General features: G+C 29.2%; 1 protein-coding gene across 1 annotated transcript in view; it reads right to left on the minus strand.

Moving 5' to 3' along the window:
- LOC107167196 (heparan sulfate glucosamine 3-O-sulfotransferase 5-like) overlaps window positions 1-7,904 on the minus strand; it is a 45,446-nt gene extending 37,542 nt beyond the window's left edge. The window contains exon 1 of the mRNA XM_089225479.1: window positions 7,608-7,904. The gene's annotated coding sequence lies outside the window, so the exon portion shown is untranslated. The remainder of the gene's footprint in view (window positions 1-7,607) is intronic.
- Between the last annotated feature and the right edge of the window lie 18,505 nt (window positions 7,905-26,409).

Below are 26,409 nucleotides of genomic sequence, written 5' to 3' on the forward strand. Positions count from 1 at the left end.
AACTTCGTGTCGATCTTTGTTGGGTTTAAGTATTGGTATAATAATGGCTCTTTTCCAAGAAGTAGGGAAAGTCCTCTTCTCCCATATTAAGTTGAAGATTTTTAGTAGTATAGAGATGGCACTGATAGGAAGATGCTTAATAAATATGTATGGTATTTCATCATGGCCTGTGCTGTTTTTTGAATTGCATTTATAAAGTGCATCATAGAGTTCCTGTACATTGATAGGTGTGTTTATTGGATGGTTTTCATCCATTGAAAATGTAATTGGATTATCTGTTTCATTTTTTGATTTTGAGTTTCTAAATTCGGGGGAATAATTTTCATCACTGCTGTTTTTTTCAAAGATTTCAGCAAGGGCTTCAGCTTTTTCTAAGGAGGAGTGGTAGGTTTTGTCTCCTATTGTCAGTGTTTGAGGGGTTTCATTGAATTGTATGCCTTCTATTAATCGTATTTTTTTCCATGCTTCTTTAATTGGTGTATTGGGGGTTAGATCATTTATAAGTTTTTTCCAAGATTCAATTTTTTGATGTTTTATAATTCTTCTTGATAGGGCTTTGGCTTTTTTTAAATTTATGTGGTCAGGGATTGTTTTAGTTTTTTTATATCTGTTGAGTGCTTTTTTGTAGTTTTTTATAGCATTATTACATTCTTTGGACCACCAAGGAACGGGAGTTTTTTTGGGGTGTGTTATTGTTTTTCCTATGGATTTATGGGCGGCTTCAGTTATGATTGAAGTGAATTGTTTTACAATTATATCAATGTCATCTGTATTTAATTCGTTGTTAAGCATTTGGTTTTCTGACATAGTTTTGTCTACTATGTCTGAAAATAGCGTCCAATTTGGATTTCTTAGGTTCCATTTGTTTGTGTTGTAGGGGGTCTGCGGACTGTTTCTATGGTGTATATTAATTAATATTGGCCAATGATCGCTATTAAAATAGTCGGTTTTGACTTCCCATGAGAGGTATGGGGAAATTGACGGAGAGGCTAAGGAAAGGTCGATCGCTGAAAAGGTTCCTTTGGATGAATTATGACGAGTACAGGTTCCATTGTTGAGGAGTGTAATGTTTTCGTCATCTATGATTTTTTCAATAATTTTTCCTCTAGGATCGGTGTGATTGCATCCCCAATTTGTATTTCTACTGTTAAAATCGCCGACCATTATATAAGGTGAGGGTAGTTGCTTTATTATATTAATAATTTGTTGGTAAGAAAAAACCATACTATCAGGTAAATATATATTGCATATGGTTATCTCATGGTGTAGCTGTATTCTTGTTGCAATTACTTCAAGTTCTGAGATGATCGGTATTGGTGATGATTTTATATTATTTTTAACTAGGATAGCTACTCCCCCACTGGCGCGGTTTGGGTTTGTTTGTCTTTCCTTGAAATATCCTTGGTAGTTCTTCACTGTTGCATTATGGTTAGGTTTTAAATTTGTTTCTTGGAGACAAATAATACTAGGTTTTAAATTATTTACTAAGAGTTTTAGGTCAATTATTTTTTTGTAAAAACCATTTAGGTTCCATTGTATAAGTGAATTCATTTTTCAAGTTTGATATGTTATAAGCTTTATGTTAGTTTATCGAAAATATTAGGACGATTGGAGGTGGGTTTTTAAAATTTTTAGTAGTTTTCCTAGGCGAGTCTTTAGGCTGCGGTCTGTTATATATGCTGTGTTTACTATTTCGATTATAGAGATTGCATTTTGTATGTCACAGTATTGTAGGACTGTTTCAATTATATTGTTGTTCTCTTGTGCATTTTCAATCATATCTTTGAATTGAATAAATGAGATTGCACGTGTTTTTCTTTCAAAAAATTTTTCTGCGGGTTTTAAGCTCATATTCAGGTTAGCGATGAAATGTTCAAGAGAAGGGGTTCTCTTTCGTTTTTTTTGTTGTTTTTTTGTTGATTTTGTTATCCAATCTGAATTATCGTTTTCGTTTATATCTTGTGAGGTGTGATCCATTGAGAATTCGTTTGAGGTTTCATTATTCGGGGAAGTAGGGGGGGAGAAAGGGATGATGTAGAAGGCGCCGGTCTTTTTATTCCTATGGGAGGTGCAATGTTTAATTCAATATTGTTAATATCTTCGTTTGATTCGGTGTTGGGTTCGTTGTCTAATGTCATGTTCTCATTTATTTTTGTTTCGGGTGTAGAGCTATTGTGCGTTTCATTTAGTACTAAATGTGTTTTCAGGTTAGGGCATTGGTTTGAAATGTGTCCTTTTAATTTACAGTGGAAACATGTTACTGTGTCGTCGTTTATAAATATTCTATATGCAATGTCTTCGTGGTTAATTATAATCGATGTAGGTTTGTTTTCAAAATCATCTGGTTTGACAAAAATTTGTCTTTTGAAACTCATTATATGTGTAAAACCTTCTATATTAAATCCGGCTCTTAGTTTAATAATCGGCGATACTAAAGTAAAACCGGCATAGTTTAAACTCGATTCGATAATAGAATTAGGAATTGTTGGGCACACATTAGATAATATTAATTTTTTTGCTGGGTTAATTAAACGGCGAATATTGATAATCTGGTTATTGACGGTAATGTTTTGGTGATTGTCAAGAAGGTTGTCGATTGTATTTTTGTTTGAGAGATAAACACAGAAACGACCATTAGATACTCGTGAAGCATACGTAATGTCTTTCGGTGAAATTAATTTGGAAAGAGCGATAAGATATTCAATTTGTGGTATATTTTCGATAGTGTTAAATACTATGGCTAATTCTCTTTTTGGTAGTTGTTCGGAGGCTACTTTTGATGCAAAGCTTGGAGTATTTGTACTTTGTGTAAGTATGTGTTGAGTGTTGGTTGACGGTTTATTAAGATCGGTCATATTTTTTTTGTCGGGAGATTGAATACGGTTTGGTTCAGACATAATATTTAGTTCGCTTTTGTACGGATGTACGATTATCGGGGTAATTATGTTTTAATATATATCGTAATATGATAAAGCATTGTATTACCTGAGTAGACGTCGGCGTAGAATTGCGTAATGAATGTGCAACGGTTAGATAAGGGAACGACACTTGGAAGCACGTCTAATCGGTACGCTTGCACACTTAAAAGTGTATCAATAAGTTTGTATATTAATTTATACGTACTTTCTACTACTTATTGTATAAATACAAAAATTAATTTATAATTGGGAGACTAACCCACACAAATTAAAATTATAAATACGCCCCAAAGAATAATGATTACATTTTATTTTATTTATTAGAGGAAGCCCGCGGTAACATTGAGTGTGGGTGGGACGGTAGGGGTTATTTTTGTATATTTGTTTGTAGATTTTTAAGTTGGTAAGTTATAACACGTATTTGTGTATGTGTGGCAAGGATATGTTGCTAAAAATCCCGGGTGGTCACCCTTCCGGGAGCTAGCCCGCGCTTCCGCAGAATACGACCGCACCTCACCAAGCCACATATGACATATTTATTGTGTTATTGTTGCATATTGTTGTTGTCAGTTAGATTATATGAAAAACGTAATATAGTTTGGAGAAAACAAACAATTCATTGTAATAATAACTGATTATAATAGAACAACACTATAACAACTTAAATTCACTCACAACAATAATTATAACGTTCAATATTATTGTAGTGCTATTATTATATATTGTTTATCATGTTGGAAATATATATATATTAGTACTTGCCAATAAAATAACATATTATCATCATAGATTGTGAATATAAATTAAATTAACGAAGAAGATTTGTGTGTAACGCTTAAAAAAATTTTTTAGGGTAGCTGAGTAATTTATTTATTTACCTACATATTTAAAATTATGAGATGAGCGATGAGCGTCTTGATTTTAAAATGATTTTTTTTTTTCATGCGTGTATACAATTTATGGTAGAAAAAAATACTTAAATTGTTATCTTCAATATCATTCTTGGTAGAAAAGTAAATCTAGTTTGTAGTTTGGGAAGGTATAAATTTAAAATACACACCAGTTTCTTTAAAAATTTACAAAAAAAAAAAAAAAAAAAAAAAAGATAAAACTAGACATTTTACACAAAAGCAGTTTTTGTCAAAACTAATATGCTTATTTTTCGTGGTTCAAAAACAAATAATCATAGATTTAATCAAATATTTGTATTAACATTTTCATACACAGAAATTAATACATAATTATTTTAAAAGTTATGAATTCACTTGTTAAATTTTCAATTTCTTTTTTTTTTAAATAAATGTTAGTAAAAACATTTTTGATCTGTAAAAAAGCTTAAACATTGTATTCAATATTCTCATAGGTTGTTATTTATAAGCTGTTTAAAAATATAAAGGATACATACATTGTAATTGATTTCAAAATACATCACAGTACAACCATTTTCAATTTTAGATTCTGATAGAAGCGATGAATGCATTGATTTTACAATGATGTTATATATATATATATATATATATATTTATTTGTGACTGTGTACACGATAAGTTATCAAAATAATGATTCAGTACCACTTTCGGTTGAAAATTGAATCTAGTTGGTGAATTTTATAGGTCAAATTTTGAAATTCCTTGTAGTTTTAAAAAGCACTGGGAAAACAAAAAAAAAAAAATAAGGAAAAAAGGGAATTTGTATACGCAAAATAAATGTTTGAGAAAACAAATTTGAGATATTGGTGTAACTCTAAAACAATTTACCATAAATAAATGACATTTTCACTGAATGTTTATACTGGTATTTTCTATACTTGGTAAAATTTTCAAGAAAAAATTTGACTTAAGTTAACCTATTTATAGGTTTATGCAATTTTCGATCATTATTAATTTTTTTTTAAATTAATATCGATAAAAATGTATTTGTTGGGTAGAAAAGTTTGAAAATTTAATAGAAAGCTCCTAACGTATTGTTACAATAACAGTTGAAAAATAAAATAAATTCATAGGCACGATTTTTGTTTATAAGCATTCAAAGTTTGAATTTTGACAAAATACGTAAAAATCACAAAAATTCACAAATTATTTTTTGCTAGAAACTAATAAAAAATGTTCTTTTTAAATATAAGCTTTGAAATTTTTAATAATCTATAATATACCCTTTGACAGATAAACCGTCTCCGCTCAGAATCGTTTTTCGTATACAATGATATCAATAATATCGTTGGATTCAAATTTAATTCCATCCATTACAGTAACCCACTTGTAACAGTTGTAACCTACTGTACAGCAGAGTGATATCCACTTTCCCGCATTTTTAAAACCTAATATTTAAAAATCTAATACAAGATTCCTCATAAGTTGATATAGTAGCAGTTGGAAAATATTAATAATAATTTAGCATGTTTTTTTATAACCATTTAAAGTTCAAATTTTGATGAAATTTATTTATTTGAAAATTTATAAATAATTTAGCTGTTAAAAATGTATAATACTTTTAACTTTTATAGCTAAAGATTAAAAATTTTAAACAAGGTTTCACGTAAGTAGTGAATTTTTTAGACAAAAAAAAATCTAAAAATTATACTAACACAGTTTTTACACATACTTATATTCTTATGATATGTAAACATTTGAATTCATACAACATTTGATACTATAAATAAGGTATCTATAAGTTACTATAGCATTTTAAAATAAATTATACTTGTTGAAACCCAAAAGTATTACAACATAAAGTTTATTTACATAGAATATTTGTGGTTGAAATACAATTTACAAGCAGCTAAGGGTAGTTTTAAAATATAATCCCTCGTCGACGATTGTTACCATAAATTCTAGTAAATATATTTTGTTAGTAATTTATGTATCGTTATTAGAGCGATGTGTATTTTTATTGTCTTTGTTACTCAAACGTGAACATTTAGAATTCAATAAATTGTGTAGCTAATTTTCGTACCAATAATCGCGCTGATCCACCTGGCACCAGCATATAGTTTGAATTCGTATACTGTATGAATTTAAATATCCTAGTCATTATTTCCATCTACTAAAAACACTTAATTAAAATATTGTGTTTTGTAAATATGTTAGAATCACTAACAAAATCAATTATAAGCGATTTTGTTTGATATATAATAATATAATGTTTCATATAAGTATCACTTATTTTATAACCTTCAACTTTTAGACCCTTTCTAAAAATTATCATCGTTAATATTATATACACAGTTTTGTTTGTATATGATGGTGTATACAAACAAAAACATTGAAAAAAGTCATTGACCAAATGTTATGACAACAAACGCATATTATATACAGTCAAATTTGAGTATTTTTATTTGTTAAAAATACGCTGTGCTTAACGTAATTATAAGTACAGAAAATAATAGAAGGAAAATATACGATTTGCAAATATAGTTATGTAGTATTATTGACCCGATTTTTTTGAATATTCTTTTATATTTTTCAAACGTTAACGACCCGGTATTACAATAGTACCCACCTCTTTTATTAAACGTATAATCTCGAAATGAAAATAAAAAATTAATTAAAATTCTAGTCGAACATTACGATCAATTATTCGTAATTTCGTCATCAAACATTCTTTAGTAAATATCCGTTTATTATTTTGTCATTTTCGAAAGCATAATTAATAATAAATATATATTATAATACTAATAATATATATAATATATTAAGTTATATATGTATAATAACCTAACTATTTAAAAACTATGGAGTATGGAATATTTTCAAAAAATAATTGTTATACAACGGAATGTATACTATAATACTATGAAAAATATGTAGAAGATCATCTTAAGTGTAGATAAGTGTGTTTGAAAAATAAAATAATATTTTAAATAACTGTCAGGAGGGGTTTCGAGCTTAGGTCAATAATTATTATCTCAACCGTGGTTTCAAGCTAGATACGTGTGCCACGTGAACACAACCGTGGTGGACGAGTATTGTAAATAAATGGATAAATAAATTTCATGGTTATATTGCTTGTTGCGTGAGAATTTTTGATAAACGAAACCATACTGACAAAAAACTAGCTCTGTTAACGCGGCGCTTCAAATAGGCAATTTTGGTACACAGACGCTTGGTTCTTGAAACCAAATGGCGTTGTTCTGTAAATATTGTGTTTTGGGCGCTGTGTATGTACCGATAACGATATCGGCGTTATCATATTATTACTTGTACAACATTATCTATATCACACTATCATTTCAGATATCATATAGTTCATATTGCCAGCTATCATTATCAATTATATTATAATAGAATATTGCATGTGATATGAATATTATACGATGGTCACTCTTTCGTAGTATATTAGCATGACTAAACCACGATTTCTAACGATATTTATCTGGGTTTGTATTGCACAGAGTGGTGCATAGTTAACGCAATGCACGCTATAAATGATAAATAATGGTTTCAACAGTAGTTGTTATGAAATCGAATACGTATCCCGCCGACGAAAGTCTGAACTGGCTACCAACGATCTAGCCATACGTCGGTTAGTCATTGTGAATTGCAATGACACGATCAAACAATTTTTCTACATTGCACGCCACATGCGTAGTTAACGGTAGGTAACGGTCAATACGATATTATAGATAATATGATTGTGATAACGATATATTATTATAATATTATAGCGACCATGATCGTATACGGTCTTTACCTGGCGCATAGTTCCGGGCGGCGCGATCATTGCCGTGTGGTGGCGCAGCGGTGGTGGCGTCGGTGCTCCCGGCGGCCGTTTGGCGGCAGACCCGGCTGCGGCGAGGACACGAGGACCCAGGCAGAGGGGGTGAGTCGTGTGACGGCGAGTGGGTAGTTGACGGGGTGAATGGAGGACGAGCGTCGGTGGCGTATCGCGTTTTCTCGGCGTGCGGGTGGCGGCGGCATCGACGGTTGGACTTGAACGCGGCGGCGGCGCAGGACTCAGCCGGGTGAGCCGATTGAACGTACTAAACGGTCTCTACCGTTGTCGACTGTACGCGAGCGGACCTCTGTCGATTTCGTCGAAACGCCGCGAAGCCGCGCTACCGGCGCCGAAAGCGCGCGCACCACCCGAAAATGACTGCCGACAAAAAGTTTTTTTGTCATCCCCTCCATTCTCATCCTCAAAAAGCTCACCGTCCTCGAACCACTAGCTTTTTATGTTTTATTATTATTTTTATTATTATTAGGTATATCCGTCGTTGTTATCGTTATATTTTTTTACGATAAATGCATCAAACACACACACACACACAATCGTGTCACGTTTGTAGATGGATTTACTCCATACGATATATGCGTGTGTATAATATTATAATAATATGTATTATTATGGTAACAGACAGTTTTCATGAATCTGATTTATTGTATTATGTGAGTCCCGTCCAGTAAATTCCTCATCTCTCAGAACCCTCTTCACCACGGTGCGGTCATAGTTTCTTGTATTTATTGTACTACAGTCTATTATACAAACGATCGCATTGCTCTCTCTCTCTCTCTGTCACAAGGGAATGCATTATGTGAAAACCTATAGACTTACAAGTGGTAAAATAATTACTTTCAAGGTTAAAAATGCAAACGTAAAGAAATCTCGAGAGCTCCTCTATAACCCTGATAATTTATGCACACATAAAGTGGTCATGAGTGTGTATGTGAGTATACAAATATATTGTTGTGTTATGATAAAAAAAAACTTCTACCGTGCGTGCAAGTTATAATTTGACCCAATTCTTTTGACGACAATTGACCTAGTAATAATTACAGGTAGTTTCTTTTCGTGGGTGGCATTTTTCCCTTTCACTCGTGGTCACTAGACATTAGCTATACCTACACATAATATTAATATATACTTCATAATATAATAAAGTAGCGGAAAATAAGAAAGAAAAGGTTAACTCGGTTAAATACCAAAATTCGAAAATATAAGTTACATGAAAATTCCAAAATAATAAAAAAAAAAAAAAATGAGGAATAATATTAAACTATTTATTATTATATCAAAATATCGAATCAGTATTATAATTATTATGTTTTAGAATCCTAACAAATCTGGAAAAAATCAGAATACGTAAAATATGTTTTAATATATCCATAAAAATGACAGTTGCAAATCACTTCATGTTTCTTTATAACTATAATTTTGAATTATAATATGATGTGTATAACACACTCAATGATTGCACAAACATTTGAAATATGTGCATGTGTGTATATTTCATATAATATTATGAAGGTACTAGAACATAGTATATAATAACATGTTAGACTAGGTACTGAAAGTTAACTTAGTAATTCTGTTTTAGATCATTTATTACATTCTATAATTTTATATTTAACAGATCGTTATTATTCTAAAAGTTTACCCATTTTATCTTAAAAAATACGTTATAGTGGGTTAAAAAGCATATAATTTATATTTATTCATAATTATATATCTTATTGCCCCATATTATTAGAGTGAATTCACAATCTATATTAAGTTAATAATATTCTAATGCCATTAAATGCATACATACATAATATAGGTTATATGTATTCTGATATACTGTAATATACTACATATTATAATAAGTATACCCCGAATTAACAAATTTAGATATTAAAAACATTTTTATTTTTTTGTTTTATTAAAAAGAAAAAAAATATTTATACAATCTGTATTATGCTATACAATAATTAGTATGGTTAATAATTTACAAAACTAGACGACTTGATAAAAGGGGCTGTCCAAACAACACTACTTCAATTCTAAACTTTTAAATATTATTATTAAATGTTAAATATTTAATATATATTTATTATTTTTTGTATTGGTTTAGGAGGTCCCTGGGCCAATTAAATACATTTATAATAAATAAAATGTCGCACATTTTAGAACTAATGTACTTTCTTAGTACCAGTGCACAATAAATAAGAGAGGGCAGTGTAAATTATTTAATTATTATAAAAACGTAACATAGTAGGTTAGTTAAGCCTTATTTTTCGTTTCGAAGTAAAATTACTAAACACGTAACAGCCAACTGTTAATATCCCAAAAACCAATTTTTTATTGTCTACTTACTCATAGATTTTTAGTTATACTTTATATTAGGTCAGATAAACAAAACACTACATTTATAAATGCAAAAAAAAATATAGATGGGTACCATAACAAGATACAACACAATAAAATTATAAACCTATCAGAAAATCTATTTGTCGAAATATATCCAAACTGAAATACTATTTTTGTATTTCTTAAACATATGACTAAAATACATGCACACTATTCGTATTATATTATGTACATAGAAAATTGTACAATTTAACAAATTCTACAAGAACGATGTCTGTAAAATATGAATCAATAAAATGTATATTTTAAAAAGCTATACGTATTTATCTGCTTCACAGTGTTTTTCAAAAAATGGCATTTTCATTAGATGTACAAACGTTTCCTGTCTCGATATCCTGCAGGATAGAGACTAGCATGTAGATTGTAGATACACCATGCATAATGCATCATGCGATAATGATTAATTTTAATTAACACAAAATTAGAAAAGGCTATTTTTGTTTGCCTACGCTTCACTTACATCTAAATGAATTAAATATTAATTAATTAACAGCATTGATCATATTTTTTTTTTAATACGACTAAGCGCATGTTCAATTACGGGCTTGGAAGTTTTGTGCAAATATTGCATTAAATATTTCGAATAAATTACTTTTATACGTAATATGCTATTTATTATATTCAAAATTGTTGTATCATTGTATAACTATCTTAATCACATATTTTTGTACGCTATATTGTTATGAAACGGAATAGATATCTATATTTAAAAATTACAATTTTTGTACTATAATGACTAATAAAGTATTAAAAAAATATAATAATTATTATAACCGTGATAGTTATGAAAAATATAATACAAAATAAATATATATTTTTACAACATCAATATAGTATTTCAATAATTTAGTTAAAGAGGAAGATGAACGATATATAATACTATTATTAATAGTAATTATTGAATTAAACTAAATATACAAATTTCAACATTTTTTAAATATATTTGCTATGTTATGGAACGTTTTGGCAACAATTTAAGTAATTTTAAGAATTATTATGCCTAAAATTCATTAGTTTTATAAAATTATGTAACCTTAATATTATTTTGTTTTACCAAATATACTTGTAATTAAATGTATTTTATATATTTAGTGGAACATTATAAGGTGCTTATAATTTCACATTAGTTGAAAAAACAGCCATGAAAGTTGTGCTTAATTAAAGATATTTAATTTAAAAATTTAAAAATATTAATAACTGGTGTCTTATAAAGTTAAGTATTATTTCCATAAAAAAAGGTTAGCTTTTTAAGGAGTATCGATTTTTCAGGTTTTATGAATATATCTGTGTCAAATAATATTAGAAAAAGTGTTTTTTATTGGATATATTAAACTTTAGACAAATAGTATAATAATTAAGAAAGAAACTTATAATTTTGAATATTTGAAGAGTTTTAATATAAATATAAGCAATGTTATAATGGAAAAAAATGATTTTGATACAAATTAGAAATTGTCTGTATAGTTTCTATACGTATAAAGAAGACGTAATTTTATAATTTTTTCTTTAATTAATTTAAGTACAAAAAAAACTACTGACAAATTGCAAAGATATTAAAAATTCACCTGCCAGAATAATTATTATCATTAAAAAAATATATAAAGGTCTAAGATCCATATCCGCGTCTAGAGTAATCATATTTTTTCTAGTTATTTAATATGAAGTATTTTATAGTGATATATTACGTTTTTAATGATAATACATTTTTATCTTTTAGATTCTGAACGAAGTGATGAATGTATTGATTTTACAATGATGTGTGTTTTTTTTTTTTTTTTTTGTGTTTGTGTACAGCATAACTAGTCGAAATAATGCTTCGATTTCAAACTTTGGGGGTGGTTTCCGATGAAAAATTGAAGATCCTTGGTGCATTATAGAGGTCAAAAGTAAACATTTTCCAACAGTTTTCAAAAAAATCGAGAAAAACAAAAAAAAAATGACAGAAAAACGGGAATTTTTACGCAAAATCAGTTTTCGACCAAATCGATTTTTTTATATGGTTGTAATTCCAAAAATAATCACTTTAAATACTTGAAGTTTTCACCAAATGTTTATGTTAGTGTTCTCTATATACAGTTTAATTTTCAAAAATTTTTGACTTTTTTTGAGTTATTTATAGACCACTGAAATTTACACTTTTTTTGAGAATTTGAGAATTTTTTTTTGAAGTGTCGGTAAAAAAATGTTGGATGACCAAAAAAACTTGAAAATTTAATACAAGGTTCCTTATGAGTTTTTCTTATTGTAGCTAAAAAAAATTAAAAATTGTAAGTCACAATTTTTTTTAATAAGCTTTTATAGTTCAAAATTTTACGAAATCTGTCGAAAACGCGAAAATTTGCAAGTAATTTTGAAGTTGAAAAATCATAAAATTTTTGCGTTTATAACTAAGGATTAAAAATACAACACTAAGTTCTCCATAAGTTTTCCTTCAAGTAGCTATAGAGAAAACTCGAGGTATCATTATAGAAAAAATTTTAAGTGCGTTTGAATTTTAAATTTTTACGAAATAGCGTAACGATAACGATTTATCCTGAAACGATTTTAAATATTTGTTATTATTCAAAAAGTAAAAGTCCTAGATACTTGAAAATTTTACCAGTTATTAGGATTGGTATTTTCTTTACATGATTAAATTTTCAAAATATTTTGACTTTTTTTGAGATATTTATAGACGACTGAAATTTTCAATTTGTCTGAAAACTTTTTTTTGAAGTGTCGATAAAATGTTTTTGGCCCTATCAAAATACTTGAAAATTTAATACAAAGTTCCTCATAAGTTATTCTTAAAGTGATTAAAAAATTATAAGAATACATTGGCACAATTTTTTTTTATAAGCGTTTATAGTTCAAATTTTTACGAAATCTGTCGAAAATGTGAAAATTTGCAAGTAATTTTGAAGCTGAAAAATCATAAAATTTTTTGTGTTTATAACTAAAGATTAAGAATACATCACTAAGTTTTCCATAAGTTTTACTTCAAGTAGCTATAGAGAAAACTCGAAGCGTCATTATAGGAAAAATTTTAATTGCGTTTGAATTTTAAATTTTTACGAAATAGCGTAACGATAACGATTTATCCTGAAACGATTTTAAATATTTGTTATTATTCAAAAAGTATGAATCCTAGATACTTGAAAATTTTACCAGTTATTAAGATTGGCATTTTCTTTACATGATTTAATTTTCAAAATATTTTGACTTTTTTTGAGATATTTATAGACAACTGAAATTTTCAATATTTCTGAAAATTTTTTTTGAAGGGTTGATAAAATTTTTTTGGCCCAATCAAAATACATGAAAATTGAATACAAAGTTCCTCATTAGATATTCATATAGTAATTAAAAATTTATAAAAATACATAGGCACAATTTTATTTTATTAGTATTTGAAGTTCAAATATTGACTTAATACGTAAAAATTACGGCAATGTTCAAATTATCTTAGATAGAAATTCATAAAAATTTTTCTTTTTAGATCTAAGATTTGAAAATTTAATACAAGGCTCCTAACATATTTTTACAATAGCAGTTGAAAAATAAAAGAAATATACATGAATACATTTTTTTTTTTAAAGCATTCAATGTCTGAATTTTTACAAAATACATAAAAATCACGAAAATTCGCAAATAATTTTAAACTAGAAATTCATCAAGTATTTTCCTTTTATACCTAAGATTTGAAAATTTAATACAAGGCTCCTAACATATGTTTACAATAGCAGTTGAAAAATAAAAGAAAGATATAGTCACAAATTTTTTTTATAAGAATTTACAGTTCAAAATTTGATTAAATACATAAAATATACGGCAATGTTCAAATTATCTTAGATAGAAATTCATAAAAGTTTTTCTTTTTAATTCTAAGATTTGAGAATTTAATACAAGGCTCATAATATAGTTTTGCAATAGCAGTTGAAAAATAAAAGAAATATATAGCCAAATTTTTTTTTTACATGCATTCAAATTTTAATTTTGACAACATACGTAAAAATCACGAACATTCGTAAATTATTTTATTCTAGAAATTCATAAAAAATTTTCCTTTTATACCTAAGATTTGAAAATTTAATACAATATTCCTTACAAATTTTTCAATCTTTATCACAAAAAAAATGTCCACCGGAAATTCAAATTAAATTTTTATTAGCATTTGAATTTCAAATATTGACAAAAATTCGTCAAAACCAAGAATATTTGCAAATTATTTTGTAGTTCAAAATTCATAATATTTTTTGTATTTATATCTAAGGTTATAAAATTTAACACCAAGTTTTCCATAAGTTTTGCTTCAAATAGCTATAGAGAAAATTTGAAGTGTCATTATAGGAAAAATGTTTTGAGCGTTTGAGTTTTAAATTTTTATGAAATCGCGTAATGATAACGATTTATCCTCAAACCAGGTACATGTATATCTATGATAATATAAAGTATTATGAATTATGATAACTACACTAATTGATTAACCATGCCATATGCAAAATGCGTCTTAATTGAAAAATAAAATATTTGTTTCAAAATAGAATATATGACAATATTTAAATAGAATGACAAATCATCTCCGTTCAGAATCGTTTTTCGTATACAATGATACCTATCATTGCATTCAAATTTAATCCCATCCATTACAGTAACCTACAGTACAGCAAAGCGACATCCACGACTTACCCGCTTTTTTTTTTTTTTAAGTTTATATTTTTATAAAATTTGCAAATTTTTAAGAGTGAAATTACATTTATTCCTATAAATTAAACACCTTATTAAAGCATTTATTTTAAATTTTAGACGTTTTAAGGAAAATAATTTTTTTTTATTCATGAATAATAACGGTGATTTTCTTTAAAAATTTGAATAATTACATTGACATAAATAATTTAATGTGATATGGGCTATACCATTATGTTTTAATAGGGAGTAAAACCACTCCAAATGTTCCTTCATGCAGCTGTAGCCTGAATGCTATTCAAATTGAAAATCTAATAGAATCATCACTTTGAATAGGAATTTTTTTCCATTAAATTATTTATCGAAAAATCATCGATAAACGCAGAAAAAACTATTAGTAAAATGAAAATCGTTGATGAAGTATAACTGTGATTTACTTGGAATGTTTTTTTTTTTTTTATGAAGTGTTGATTATTTCCACTATCTAGTTAGGATTAAACAATACATGTATAAGGTTGTTATACGTCAAGGTTATATAAACATTATAAAATGTAGACGAGTGTTCATCTACGTACCAAAATTTGTTGTTTCATATTCCAATTAATTTATTTTTGATGTTTTCATTAGTTTAAAATAATATTTGTTCAAACATTCGTCTTTAATGCATTCCACAGTATATATTATATTCAGAAGCAGCAAATTGGTTTTTGTCTAGCAGTCTACCTCATACATTGACGATCCTCAATCTGATCCTATTTACATTACATAAATTATACATTAAACGAATGTATAATTATATTATATTATACACACGTATGTAAATTACACCTATACGACTATATCCAGTGGTATTCCTATAAGACATAATACATATACGTAGGTATGGTGTAACGCTTTATATTCTCAAGATTTTATTTAAAAATTTTGTGTAGTACTGAACGTAGGTACTCTTAAGCAATTCAAAAACAAATATATAACTACTGTCTACTTGTTAAACCAAAAGTCCTGTAGATCCTCTTGACTGAATAAGTATTTTTTCTATCAAACATAATATAGGTACAGGGTGTGGCATAACGGACTCCCACATTACCGAGGTGAATTTAAAAAAAATTATACAAGATATAGAAAAAAAAATTTTATTTTTAAAAACTTTATGATATATGGTTTTTTTTAAAATTATATCGTCTTAATAATTCTCTTGACGAGCGCCGCACAAATGGAGCCGTTCTCGAAAATTGTCCATCACTTTCGCCAGCATATCGAGTGAAATCGCGGAGGTTTCTTGACAAATAGCCACCTTTAGTTCTTCAGTGGTTCTAGGTCGATGTTTGAAAACTTCAGCTTTGCAAGCTTCCACATTAGAAATAGTCACATTGGCTCAAATCAGGGGAGTGAGGAGGCCATGCAATGTTTTCCCTTAAGGAGATCAGGCGACCAGGTTATACATGTTTTATTATTCTCTTGAAACCAGAAAGTATCACTATTTTCGTATTCTTCAATTTTCAGGCGTAAAAAGTTTCCATCAAAACGAAAACACGTTGTTCACCGGACCACGTCGTGGTGACGACTAAAACCCTTATCAATAATCTAATCTATTAAAATAAACCACTTTAATCTAATCAGTTTGATTACGTGCTAATGATTATTTGAAATATAGGAGTCCATGACGCCACACCCTGTTGAAGATAATTCATGAATCGGTATGCAGCCATAAGAACTTCATAATAATAAAAATGTACTATAAATTGTTTTAGTTTTTAAAATAATTTTCTTATGCACGTTTATTTATTTTTCCAGCAAGTGCTAGATGATAAATTAGAATGTGATATCTGAGCTAGTGAAAAATCTAGTATTAAATTTCAAAAACTTAATATATACTTATGGCACAGGTTTAATTCCGTTTGATAGACTTTAGAATTGAGTATTGATTGCAAGTAATAATAGAACAATTTATCACTCTTATTTAAGATGTACTTTTAAAAGTTTTTTATCCAGTAATTTATTTAATATTTTTTTTTTTTTTTAATTTTCTACAGATTTTAATTATTTTGATTTTATCAATAATCATTGATACTGACACTCCCTATCCTCTTAATTTATAACAGATAAATATAAAATAATCGTTGTAGATATTATGTTCATTTGACAACTTAAAGGATACACTCATTTTTTATGGTAATATTACTACCTACAGAAAAGTATAATATTACATAATGTCCTATATAATGATACTACAACTACATACAATATAGCTACCTACTAGCTGTTCTGCTGTAGAATGCGTAAAAATCTCGGAAAAGTGTTTTCTTTATGGTTTACCGAAAAATGGGCATAAATGTGGGATTATTAAATAATTCATATATCCAAAAATTGTTCTTTTACGAGACTAGTGATTTTGCATACCTATTATATACTTATGCTTGTATATTATCGTGAAACATTAAGTGGAATTTTCGTAGATCTGGTTTACTATCGCTAAATCGGACACGCTATGTAGGCATTACCTTTAACATTTGTATGCAAATACATATTTTGTTTTTTTATCAAGTCATTTAGGGTTAAAATCGATTTTAATTTACATCAGACATACATGATATATTTTAAAATGAATAGTAAATAAATATATATTTCTCTAAGTGCAGTATGCGCTGAGATTGCTGAGAGTAAGTACTCTTTGCTGGATTGTTGAAACTGAAAACATATTTAATATAAACTAACCAAGTAGCTAATTAACTTTCATCTAATTTTTATCTACCTAACTTGTATTTAATACATTTGCATCATTATAGTAGTTTGTACGTAATATTAAAAATAGTACTCGTGTATAATATACGTAATAATACGTCGAAATTTTAACCCGACGCGAATTATTATAGCAATAAAGTCAACAAAGGGAACGGTGCTTAAAATAGTACAATAATGATAATAAATATTAAAATCTGTATGGTTTTTCGTCGGTGATCGTAATAATAATTTCGATGTTAATATCCAACACACCGCTGAATTGTCAAACTGAAAAATATAACATTATTATAGTTATGTGATTATAGTATGATCACGAACGTACCTAAATCATTGCTTTTTCAGTGTCAGTGTTAATCACGAATAATATCACCACCAGATAACAAACATTATATACATACTTATTTTTAGTTGACACTTTGAATTAAAATGAGTGTGTGGAAATTTATTGATGGATATTATTATGACCGCATTAATTATTCATTGGTGGACTGGAAAAATATTTCAGGCAAAACTTAATTTTTTATAGCCAGTCAGGCCATGAACATAAATATCAGGCCAGATCATTTGGAAATCTCTCGTCGTCCCGCTGGGCGAGTTCAAACTATGTACATAAAATATACACAATATCCAATACGTACACTTGTCGTATTTTGCATAAATGCATTTAATGCGTTTCAGATTGACACGGGACAGTGCGTAACCTGCAAGTCTTATCACGAAATTTACTTCATATAGACGACGAGTAAAATTAATATACTTTATCTTTACAAAAAATATTTGGTGAACAATTTTTGAAGACAAAATTAGTGAACCTCAAACATCCATCGTATAATATATTTTGCACTTATAAGAACCTACGCGAGTAGTTAGTTTCCGCTGTTATGCGGTTGGATCACAGATAATTTATTAGGCGCGGATACAACTATAAATTATAATGCTCATCGTGATACAATAAATTTGAAGTACACTATTTTAGTAAATTTCAGTTGCATTTGCATCGTTGTACAGAACGTCCAAGGTGATTATTTATTTTCATATTATATTTAATCGTGAAAGGGACATATTATTCAATAGAAAGTTTGCACTATATAATATCGTCAGATAAATTAAAATAATATTATTGTCACCATCATACTCTTAATTATTTATTATATATACAGGGTGTCCCGCGAGGATTTACCATTGCGATATCTCACGAAATAATGGAGATATCAAAATTCTGGTTTTATAATAAGATTCACAGGGATAAGAATTACAATTATTTCATTTTTAATTTATTTTAATGTTTTTGTACAAAATGTAAAAAATATATTTTTTTATTTTATTTTTCCAAAAATATTAAAGATAGCCATTTTGTAGGGTTTATTTTTCTGAAAATATTGACGTTTCAAAATTTTATTTTCATTAATTATCTGATTTTTAATATTTTTTCTAGTTTTGAGGAAATAAAATATGATTATAATTAAATTCCGTATGGGAATATGCGCGGCGCGGTGCGTCACATGTTTGATAACATACGGTGTTAAATAATTCGCAATTTTTCTGGAAACTAAAAAAAATATTAAAAATCGGGAAATTAATGAAAATAAAATTTTGAAACGTCAATGTTTTCAAAAAAATAAACTCTACAGAATGGTTATCTTCAATTTTTTTTGAGATAATTAAACAAAAAAATATATTTTTTAACTTTTTTACCATAACATTAAAATCAATTAAAATATGAAATAATTGTAGTTCTTATCCCTGTGAGTCTTATTACAAAACCAGAATTTCGATATCACCATTATTTCGGGAGATATTGCAATGGGTAAATCCTCACGGTATATCCTGTATATATCTTTATTTTTTTCAAAAATTAAAAAATAATTTTGCTTAACTTTTTAATGAAATAAATGTAGCCCTTTTCTATGTGAGTCTAATAATAATAATAATAATAAAAAAACAGATTTATGATATATTTATTTTCTCAGGAGATATCGCAATGGATAAATCCTCACGGGACACCCTGTATATATATGTGTCTGTGCGCGTGTAGGTGTTTAATTTTTTTTTATCGAAAAAAGACTATTGTTCGCAATAAAATATGTTACTCAACTGCTTAGCGATCCTGCAGCTTATCGTGCTATATTTTTACTTGTGTTATTATGTTGCGGAGGCATATAATACGGTAACAAGAGATTATGTCGGCGGTCGGTCATTTCCTATTCCTCACAAACGTTCGCCAGATGGTCTCCAGGGAACGATGTTGCACGTGCCATAATATATCGAAATAGGCGATCTATGCGGAATTACGATCTTCGAATCGAGAAACTCGATACGGAACAATACAGTGTTTGTGTGTATATTTATTTTTACGACGACGTCGCAATTACTTTTTACGATGTAATTATACTTATTATGATTTATGCATATAAAGATATCCGCAGAAAATCCACTGTTCGAGTGAAACACTATTTAATATTTAAGTGTTTGTTTATCCATTGTTTTTTTTTTTTGAAATTTTCCGCGCGTGTCGATTGTTCTGAATACTCTTGTAGGCTCCGAACCCCATAAGTTGTACATAAACGTACATAAATAAATTGTGATAGTAATAACAACAACATTAATAATGTAGGTGACAATACCAAACGAATCAAAGTTATCACGAGTACTGATTATAGAACTATTTCTGGTCGGACGTAAGAAATTGGTAGGCGCCTAGGTATAAATAACACGGACGGTGGTAGTGGTTTCCGCCGTGGACTCGACTGCATTTAACAACAATAGGTATCATAGTAATATATCGTCAAGTGTCCAAACTGGACACGGCGAGGTGCAGATGAAGACGCGTGTGGGTAACGTCACGCGTGCGGTCAGCGTGTGGCGCGCACGTCGCGTGACTGATGGCAACCGCGGCGGGCAACGAGAGAGCGCAAAACCGGCGAGGGGTCGGTGAAACGGTATCGACGGGTGGGCGAGGTGTGCGGGTTAGGCGGTTCGGAGACGCGCCGCCGTGACGATAAAACGAAAAATTATTATCTCGCCGACGATCGCGCATGATATAGTCCACACGTGTATTATATTATTATTTGTGTGTGCATTATATTATTATCATTATTTTAGATGCACAGTGGTCGGAGCTAGGCGATGGGACGGTCCACGGGGTCGCTCGACGGTTGGCGACGCAGACCGCAATGTCCCACTGCCGACGGATCGCGAGCGCGTTTACTACTACTACGCGATTACGCTCAGTGGTGATGGCGGTGACCGATCGATAAGGCCGGCGGCGTTGGCGGCGTAGTGCGTGACGTCACCCGGCGGAAGCAGCTCTAGGCCCATACGGTAGCGTGAGTTTTCCCGCACAAAACGCCACACCGCCGTAATATTATTATATAATATCCATAGTATAGTATCCATGTGTTTTACGCCTATTAATATTATGCATAGACACAGTTTGATAACCTCTAAAAGGGTCGGGATTCAAAGGAAGTTAAATTTTTTCGACTTACAATAGGGTTGGGTAAGGTTAGCCGAGAGGACGAAATTTGTTCAATGTCAAAGATGGTGGAGACTCGTTTGCGCACATTTTAATATATTTTTTAAATTTACGACAACTCGTTTGCGCACAAAATAGTAAACAATGAAAACCAGCTTTTAGGTACAGTTTTGGGTGTACAGGGTGTCTTAAGCTGCCCAACGCGTTCAATATTATTGATATCAATGATCACCGGTTAAAAAAAATTGAAGTACCTTCAATACAGCCAATACACGGTCAATATTGATGGTGTATGGGCTGCTTTATCAGACAGGAGTAGTACCGTAATTTATTGTAATTTGACAAAATTGTGAATAATGTTTCTAAGGAAGCTGTTCTAAAATAAATAGCTAAAACAACATTTTTAATCCCGCTGAAAGTTAAACTGAAGTTCTAAGCCTTTTAAAGGGCGAAGGAAAATGTTTGACTATAATAATTATTGTCCACTATCAGTATTGACCAAATTGAAAATATGGAGGTACGCGCAGATTATGTACACCCTATTCGTGGATACATTTCTTGGAAAAAGGTTTCTATTGTTCGTAAATTGTGTGCAAATGAGTTGTAAAAAAGGTAAATGTGCGCAAATGAGTTGTAGCCTGAATCGTGATTCTACATCTACACTGTATTATGTCAGAAATATGTTATTATTATTTACATTATAATATATCAGCAGGTTTTAATAATAATATTACATCGTAAGGTAGATTGTTTTTACGGTTGTTACAGTAGGCAGCAAACACGCGTGTATGTGTGGCAAGGTTTTTTTTAACTACTATGAACTCGGGTGGTCACCCATCCGGGAGCTAGTAGCTGTGGTCGTTACTTACTCCCAGTCGCATTCCGCGTTTGGTAGCAGCCAACGCGCCGAGCCAAGCCACGACAAGTATTTTAATTCGTATTATAATAATCAATGGCAGGTTATATAAAGTGTAAGTAATTTTATTTTCCAGGGCGTCGCTATGCAATAATATGTGACACGTAGTTCGATAAAAAAAAAAACATTATTATGAGAACGTTATAAAAAACGACCGCAATTGGATTGATCGCTGGTTTTTCTCTGAACTACATGTACCGTTGCAGTATTTTTTTATTTCCCACCGTATTATTATTGTAATATATCAATATATTTATTTAACTGCAGTACGCCGCCTCACGAACATTCACGCGGTTGATATAATACCATTAACCGACACTATTCTAACGATATACCCTAAGCCACATTATAGTTAATTACATCTCGTTGTATACGCAAGACTTGCAGATTGAGATCGTGCCAAATGGATTCCGTCGAATTAAGCCTCCATCGGTTTTTCGTCTGATGACCGATGATGTATCGAAATGTGTAGGTAATATAAACTCCACGTGTGGACCTCTCCGCACCCCAGAAATTATTTTCATGAGACAAGTCGGCTACATGTAAAACGTAACGATTATACAATAACCACAAAATGTGATTTAGTTATGAGCCTGTTCTATTATGTGTAATATGTTCTTTATCGATAGTTAAGAAGCAGAAACTTTTAGGTAAATCTAATACTGTTCATGATAAGTTCTAAATAGTCCGTTAAATCAGAATTGACTTTATCATCTCAAACATTATAACTTTAAACTTTAAAGTCTAAAACCATTATTTTATATTTTTTTTAAATTTCGTATTTGCATGACGTTCGCTTGAAGATTCTAGACACGTATTTTTAGTGCGTGTATATAAAATGTCAGGAATTATTATTTTTGTCAAAATCAAAACAATAAATAATGTAAGACTTGTTATTTTTAAGAGCAACATAATATTTTACTATATCAAAATAAGTCTGGAAGACGTTTTATTATGTTATATTTTTATTTTAACCTACATTAATATTTTACTATGAACTTCGTAATGAGATATATTTTACATTTTTTTAAATTATTAATATAATAGTTGAGATACCAAATACGATAAATCAAAAACTATTTGTATGTTCACCAAAAATGTATAATATGATGATAACTACCTACGAAAAAAAATGTCCATATTTGTAAGATAAGTAATGATGATAATAAAAAAAATGTTTTAATGTACTAAAGGTAAAAATCGTATTATATAGCAAAATCATTTAAAATAAAAAAAAGAGTTAGACTTAAAAAAAAAGTTAAACGGGTGCATTATTCAGCTCCAGTTTTGAAAATGGATCTTGCTGCAACTGCTGGTGTCCTTGTCACCGATGAATATTTGATACTTGTTTCTGGCTGTCGGGTAGTTTTGTTATATGCACGTGTAGGGTATACGTGTTATGACGATATAGGTCCAGTAAATAATAATAATAATAATATTATCGTTACGCACGCGACTATAGCTGCAGGGATTTACCACCGCCGTATCTGCAAGAATATACGTGTATATCAATAAAAATGTAATATTATGCAATAGCCTCACGCGAGACCGCTCTATAACTGTATAATATTACAACAGTTTATAAATAAAAAATAATTATACAACGGCGTGATGATCGATAGTCTGAAGACAAACATCCGCCGCGTCATACTATTTTAAGCGTGAGATTGGAGCGATCACTGCGATAATAGTATAACAACAATCATATAACAAAAATAATAATATTTTGTGAAAAAGTATTAAACCCATCGTCAAATCACCATGACGTCCGATTTACGACGAATTTCAGGAGCGGCAAGGGCACCTGCAATATAACACGACGTATCGGTATGATAGAAGTTGTTATTTATTTTTTAGTTTTTTTTATATCATCGCCAACCGAGTGATATAATATATACGTGTTATACGATTTAATTTCATAATTTTTTTTCTTTCTAATTTTTATGGAATGACGCCCAACGACAATTATTTTTAATAATATTATGTTGAAAAGTAGATAATGTGCAATAATATGACTATAATAGCATAATATTAAACGTATTATTATTATTAGTTTTATTTTTTTAAATAATAATTGTTTTTGCGTATATTTTAATATTGTCTATATTAAATTTTTTATAAGCTTTATACTTATTATTATCAAATACGCAAAATGAACACTTTTAATTTTTCTGCTCTGTGAACTACTAAACAATACGCCGTATTACGAATTGTTAAAAACAAAACTGTTCGCCGTGTTCCGTTTATTAAATACGCGTCTTGTATTTGAGCATTTGTTTGATTTTGCTTATCCAAAGCGCTAAATTATATTTTTAACGTTCAACAAAAGACTTTGGGTGAAATATTTGGAAAACTCAAAGTATAATCTCTCCAAGATCAACGTCAGATCTTCAGTGCAAAAAACATACTATAATTATTTTTTTCTAGAAAAATATGATACGCATTGCCATTGTAGGCATTTAAAGAAAATATGTCATTGTTAAGTAATTTTTCTTGGTGAATAAAATGATTTTCTTGATAACCTAATTACTCATTAAATACATTATTACTATATGCGTTTTCTACGTGTTAAAATCTATTGATATGTAGTGTTTTTAAGACTAAGCGTATAAAATATTTACATTGATTAAAACGAAAATTGAACATTTTTTAAATTTTCCGGAAACTTGAATGTTTGTATTTTGGCTGAAACAAATAGCACCTCACTCCCTCCCACCAAATCCAATTTCTTGGAAACAGAAAAAAAGCCGTACGACGACATATCACGTTCTGGTTGATGTGTATATTATACACAGAGAATATAAGTGAGAGCATGATAACACAAATAATTTCGTTGAGCATCGACCTTTGTTTTTTGGTAGGTTGATGGGTTGGTGGTCGAGGAGAGGCTTGCTACGTATTAACCAAGCATACTAATGCGTACGAGTGTATAACGTATAAAATGTGTATGTGTGTATTTGTGATTGTGTGTGTAGCAAAAGTAAGTTTGGTAATTTTTACTCTCCAAATATTTATAGTCTCATTTACCAGCCGTATACGTACATATCGTTTTGAAAAGATATATTAATATTTGCTTTGGTTGTTATTTTTTATTTCATTATACGGCGTAAATTTTTTAATTAAATCTTGTTTTTGCTTATACCATCGTAAGCTTCGTCTAAATATCTCAAACCTATTTTCACTCGGTTGCACATTATTTATATAAATAATATTATAATGATGTAAACTAGAAATCTTTTGATTACGTGTTAACAATGATAGGCGAATGCAGTTCAGAGGTTTTCCTTTTTAACTTCCATAACAACTTAGACACATAAATGATGGTTAAAAACTTCAAGTCGTTATACATAGATATAATAATGTAAGTATGTAGTAATTTACGAGCAACTCAATTATTTACAAACGATGGAACGATGGAGTTGATAATGGTGGCACTATAATAACGTACGGAAAATTGTTGTTTGGAGTACTTACAGTTATTCAGTTTATTTCATAATATTTGACCACGATACTAAATTACTTTTTCGAAGATGGTTTCGTGTACAACAAACATTGCATGTTATGTCGTTTCACCACGACCTTCTACGTCAAATTCGAGAAACAATTTAAATTTAAATTATTTATGTATCAAACTACAATATAATGTTTAAATTGTTGTGCAGGTTAAACTATCATAATAATATACCATCTGTCTTATGAAATGATGGCACAAGTTATAGGCTTTTTATCGAAATGCGTGTACTATGCTAGAAATGTTTAACTTAATTCTAACTATATAGTATTTTAGATTTTTTCCATTAAATATTATAATAAATCATAAATATAATATGATTGTAAAAATATTGGGACTAAAATAAAATATTGCAAAATAGAATCCAACAGGTCTGAAGTCAACCATGGCAACTAGCCATTGAAATCAAATCAAATTAAATATTTGTTTTATGCGAAACCATTTGACTTTAATGATATTTATTATTATACGAGCGCTGATTAAAATGTAGTATATTTAAAAATATGATAGGATTTAGCAATGCGTGATCCATATTCTTCAGTAAAAGTTTATTTAATTTTTTAATTTTCCAAAATTAGTTGTTCAACAACTATACGTACAACTCTTCGTGCACGTTTTCATAACTATTTTTTTTTATTAGTATTATGCAATAACTAAACCATCGTGATATTATTCTGTGTTAAAATTAATACAAACTTATAACTATTCTTGAGCTACGTTAAAAATATATGATTTTTTTATAGTTTATACTACAGTAAAAAGTTAAGTATTATATTTGTTTATTATTAATAGTGCAGTAACTTCGTCCAAAATAATAATAATTATTGGTTTAGTCAGAAAACACTAACATTCTAAATTGATTTGAAGGTAAATTAAATTTAAAAACAATATGAATATAATATACAATTTTAATATTATCATTTTAAATCAAAATAAGTCATGTTCCATTGCGTGTATAATACAGTATAGCTAGTATTTTTTATGTTTGTGATATTGTTCTTAATTCTTTTTCAACCGATCAGCTTATATACATTTAATGAATTATGTTTGTTTA

The sequence above is a fragment of the Diuraphis noxia genome, unplaced genomic scaffold (assembly GCF_037042655.1).
Source record: "Diuraphis noxia isolate RWA-SAM2 unplaced genomic scaffold, SU_Dnox_SAM2 contig0004, whole genome shotgun sequence".
Lineage (NCBI taxonomy): Eukaryota > Metazoa > Arthropoda > Insecta > Hemiptera > Aphididae > Diuraphis > Diuraphis noxia.